At 53.0% G+C, this 5,122-nt stretch overlaps 1 long non-coding RNA gene across 1 annotated transcript in view; it reads right to left on the bottom strand.

Annotated features, from left to right (window-relative positions):
• Positions 1–2,737: 2,737 nt before the first annotated feature.
• LOC104848650 overlaps positions 2,738–5,122 on the bottom strand; it is a 7,328-nt gene continuing 4,943 nt past the window's right edge. The window contains exons 2-4 of the long non-coding RNA XR_776489.2: positions 5,010–5,063; positions 4,303–4,355; positions 2,738–3,970 (exon numbers count right to left, since the gene is read on the bottom strand). This is a non-coding gene — a long non-coding RNA (uncharacterized LOC104848650). The remainder of the gene's footprint in view (positions 3,971–4,302; positions 4,356–5,009; positions 5,064–5,122) is intronic.

Here is a 5,122-nt window from a genome sequence, read left to right as displayed (position 1 = left end):
TATGTGCAACGCGAGGCAAAGAATGTGCCCAGTTCAAAGCAGACAGAAAAGGCTTACACCAAAGAGGCCTGGGTTTGAATCTGACCTCTGCTGCCTGATAACCAAGGAGCTCTGGGCAGCTCCTGGGCCCTCTGAGAGTCACGTTCCTCCCTTGTGGTGTGGTGATGACAGTAACCCCAAGATCTCTGGTCTCTGCTGAGACAATGTGTGTGTTTTACTGTAATACACCTACTCTGTCCAGTTATTTACATGCTACCTTGTTCTCAGAGGATTTCTGCAGCTACAGGGAGGAGCCAGGAAATAGCCCATCTGGGAAGGGTCTGGCACATAGCTGAGGTTCACCGTGCTGCAGCCCTTCCTGCGCCTGTTTCAAGGGTTGTGGCGAGGCTCACAGGGGTATCCAGAGCTGACTCCCAGACTGGGAAACGCCATACACAAGAGTTAGAGAAAGTGGGAGCGAAAGGAAGGAAGCAGAGTCCAGAAGAGTGTCCACCCGCCTCACAGAGAAGGAAGGTGGGTTCTTGAGCTCCAAGAGTCTGTCCATCTGCCAGGCCCCTGTGCATGGTACAGCAGCACTCACATCTTCCCAGCCTTGGGACAGCCATGACTGTAAGGTTCCAGAAGGAATGTGATTCTCATTGGTGCAACATCCTCACAGCGTTATACATATGGGGAAACCGAGGCCCAGGGAGGGAAACAGGCTTGCTCAGGGGTAGAGGCTGAGCTGAGTCCAGGCTCCAGTTTCCTGATGCCAAGTGCAAGGCACCATTTCCATTCACCTTGGACCCAGGAGCCTGGTGTGTGTTCCACACTCTGGCCAGGGCATCCCAAAGCAGGTGCATGGAAGCCTCAGTTCCCAGGGCAAATTCTGGGAGCTTAAGGCAGGAAAGCTCAGCCCCCTCCCCTGAAGAGTATGTGGCAGCCCCACCCTGACTGACGTGCCTAGGGGCTTCTGAGCAGTGCCAAGAGCCAGTGAATGTCACACACAGCCAAGGGCAAACACAGAGCCTCTTTGTCGGGGCACCGATTACTGCACTGGGTTGGGCATTTATTTATTATCACATCTACTTCTTTTCATTAACAGAAGGCAAACATTCCCCACCCCAGGAACTGGAAGGCCACTGCCTGTACTAGAGAATGGGATGTCTCTCCAGGCTGACTTGGAAGAAGAGCCACCCTGCCTACATGGCCCCTTCATCAGGTCCGACTCAGGTGAAGGCAGGAGAGGCGCAGGTCAGTCCTGGGAAGGTCCACACCGTCCAGATCCAGTGTCTGTGACTAATGTTGGACCCTATGCTGTGGGGTCAGGAGTCAGACAGTTCTGGTCCTAGTCTTAGATTTTGTCCCTTGACTTTTAGCAAGACAGTCAACCTCAACCGGGTGTGGTGGCACATGCCTGTAATCCCAGAACTCTGAGTGAGGATGGCAAGTTCAAGACCAGCCCGGGCAATTTAGTGATTTAGTGAGACCCTATTCCAAAAAATTTAAAAAGTAAAAATAGGGCTTGGGAATGTAGCTCAATGGGAAGGCCTTGGATTCAGCCCTCAATACCACTTTAAAACAACAACAACAACAACTAAACCTCCAAAAGACCTGATGTCTTCACCTAGATGGTAAGGATTAGACAATCTGTGTGCGAAAGCACCCAGCCTGGCGCTTGAGACACGGGAACTCAACAACCAATGACAAAGTGAACCTCTAAAAAGTGAACCTCATTTCTGCACACAAAAGTATCAGGTAGCCCAGGCTGATCTGCGTTTGTGACCTCTTCTGGGGTCTTAAAGACATGAGAGGGGCATGGTAAGGCACAGCTGTAATCCCAGCACTTGAGAGGCTGAGGCAGGAGGATCGACACAAATTCAAGCCCAGATGGGGCTACGTAGAGTTCCAAGTCAGCCAGAACTACATGGCAAGACCCTGTCTCAAAAGAAAACAAAGACAAGAGAGGGGACAGCTCGAGTGTAATCTCACTCAGGGGCAGGGAGTGATAAACTTGGTGGCCCTTGCAGGTCACTCTATTCTACTGGCTCAGCTTTCATTTCAACATTTCTGTCTCTTGTTGGCACCAGGTTGGAGCCCCCAGCCCCACCCATGCCCGTGTGAGTCATTCCAGCCTCTCCCCTCTTTCTTCAGGACTCGCCCTTCTCTCTTCCCTCCTCAGTGGTGTCTTTCCCTTGGGAGGTCCAGGTATTCTTCCTGCTCCCATTTCATCAGATCCACCCTCTCTGAGCTCCCCACCCCCAGCAAAGGGAAGATTTAGTTCAGATTTTAAAAAAAAGCTTCCAGAAGACCCAGATTCATAGGCAGTGCGCCCAGGGAGGAAGGGCTGTGTGTCTGGTTCTCCAGGGGACTGGGCTAGGGAAATGATCCTTCCTTCCCTGGCTTCCTCCTGAAGGGCCCTGGTCTCTGTGTTTCCAAGCATGGGCCCCTAGAAGGAGGCCATCGCCCACAACCTCGCCCTAGCTGTCTGCGGTCTGGGAAAAGAGCTTCTAATTTCCAGAATCTTGAATCTCATCTTTGGAGGGATAGTTTGTTATCTCCAGCAAAACGCTTAGCAACAGTGCTGTGGATGGGAGCCTAACAAGATGACTTCAACTGTTTGATTCGACTAAAACAGACTGTGGACTTCCCAGTAGAGTAAGGGAATTTTACAGGGTAATAATAATAATAATAATAATAAACATAGTCTATAAAAGACCCCTATTTTTCAAATAAGTTTGGAAAATAATGGGCTTTTAAAGGTGTTTCCTTACTCAGGACTTCTCAGAGTCTTTAATATGCCATTGCAGACGTGAATCTCCGGGATATGTTACCCCAAAGCAGGCCATGAAACAGTGATTCAGCTGCCCTCTGGCATTACGGAGAGAAACTGAGGCACAAGACCTCAGAGACAGAGCCACTAGGGAGGCCAGGGTCTGCACTTACCCAACCAGCCCATCCTTTTTCTGATTTTTAAAAGTTGTAATTAGAGTGGGAATGGAGGGTGTATTTATTTACATGTATTTTATGTGTTCCAAAGGCCAGAACAAGGCCCAGTGAATAGCAGCTTCTTTTGAGCAGATTTTCAGTTCCACCCAGCTAAGAACTCTACAATAACCAGACGTGGATGGACCTGGATGTAGCCAGGTGGTGACGCAGTGAGCTTCCCATCACAGGAGGAGTCCAAACTGCGGCGAATGGACCACTGGGTGGTGCAGCAGACTGAACAGTGGTCTTCATAAAAGAGATGTTCAAGCCCACATCCCCAGAACCTGTGAATATGACCTTATTTTGAAAAGTCAGTTTTGCAGATGCAATGGAGGTAAAGCTCTTGAGATGAGGAGATCACCTTGGGCAGTCTGGGCAGACCTGGAGCTCAGTGTCAGTGTCCTCACTGACCGAGACAGCGGGAGGCCAAAGGCACAGAGAAAGCAGTGAGGCGATGAGAGCAGCTTCGGCCACAAGCCAGGTGCTCGAGAGGCAAGGACAGCCCCAGCCCCACTCCCAACCCCGTGGAGCAACCGAGGGAGCTGTGGCCTCGCTGACACCTTCACTTCAGACTTCTGCTCTCCAGAACTGTGATAGGATGCATTTCTGCTGCTTGGGACCTGAGGAAGCCATCCAGGAGGAAAATGCAGTGGGAAGGGAGGCCGTGCCGAGTGGTAGCGGGGTCCACCCGACCCTGGGCACACAGGATGCCCCTCCCGGTCGTGGGAAGCGGCACCAGGATTTCCCATCTGTCCCAGGGGGAAGCTGTGGATGTATCAGACCCACCTCAGGACAAGCAGGCAGCTGCAACTTCCATAACCTGCCATGGCTGCCAGCAAGGACATCCACTCTGGCCTCTTTCCAAGTCGGCCCCTCAAAGTGAAAGAATGTACAACCTGCTCCTGGACCCCAGAGGGGTGAGGCCACTTCAGTGGGTGATCAGCTGGCCCAGCAGGCAGGTGACACCGACACGGGGTGAGGAGATGGGCCAGGACAGCAGCTTCTGTGGAAGCCAACATTAGCCAGATGGTCAGCTCCCGCAGGGACTGAATTTGCTTGCTGTCTGGGTCTCCTGCCCCAGTGACAAAAAGCAGCCCAGCAGCACCCACCCACACCCACAGGCAGGGGACAGTTGCCAGGCATACCCCACCCCACGTACAGCCTGTTCCCTCACTGTGCTACACGTGTGCACTTTTACACGCAGCCAGGAGCTCTGTCGCAACAGCCTCTGCCCAGAGACGAGCGCTAACATGCCCGTCTGCCCATCTTTTCTTGCCTTTAGTCCCTGGAAAATCAGACCAAACCCAAGTTTCAGGTCAAAAGAGGATCAATTACCAGGTGAAGGAGGAGGTGGTGGTATGAACGCCTCAGACACAGTTTGGGGAGACCTGGGGACGGCAGAGAGAGAAGGGTGAAGCCAGGGCCCCCCTCAAAGCTCCAGATGTTAGTAAAGCAAATCTCACTGTTCTGTCCCCACAGCCAGGAGCACAGCTGACTGTGCAAATCTGCTTTCCTCCTAAGGGAGCAGGTACACTCTGCCCCCACCAGGGGAGCTGGGCTGGGTGGGAGCCCCAAGCTGGGCACCCTTGTGTGTGTAGTTGGACTGGTTACCCAGAGTCCTCTGCGACCTCCCAGCCTCCCTTGGGGTGGGGAGGCTCCCCATCAGTCATGCAGGACCCACACAAAGCCCCCCAGAGACCCGGGGGCCTCCTTTCAGAGGTGGCATCTCTCTTCCCAGTCTCCAAATTTTCACAAACCCCAACATCCATCCCCAAACACGAGTCTGGAGGGGCAGGGACCAGGGCATTCTCCTGTTTCTATGTCAGAAATGTTTTGTAAAGCAGCCCTTAGCTGGGGAGAGTTTGCTTGTGGGGTTGTTTTGCTCAGCTGGGGCAGGGCTGGGCTGAAGCCCCCCTGTCCTCAGCTGCCTTCCCCCCTCCCTTCACCACCCTAATTTCAGGCTCAACTGTGCGCGCTTAGGGCTTAATTAAACTCTTGTCTTGCTTTCAGAAGAGACACTTTCCGCCCCGGGGAGTTGCTACCTTGCTTTGTGGGGAGAGCAGGTCTGAGCAGGCTCTTCCTGGTGAGGATCTGTGCTGTGGGAGAGAAAGAACAAGCCTGCTGCCTCCTGGAAGCCGCCAGCAGCTGCGGAGGG

The sequence above is a fragment of the Fukomys damarensis genome, unplaced genomic scaffold (assembly GCF_012274545.1).
Source record: "Fukomys damarensis isolate Sample0158 unplaced genomic scaffold, DMR_v1.0_HiC HiC_scaffold_2, whole genome shotgun sequence".
In the NCBI taxonomy this organism is placed as follows: Eukaryota; Metazoa; Chordata; class Mammalia; order Rodentia; family Bathyergidae; genus Fukomys; species Fukomys damarensis.
The sequence above is the reverse complement of the archived record's forward strand: the minus strand, read 5'-3'. Positions and strand labels throughout refer to the sequence as shown.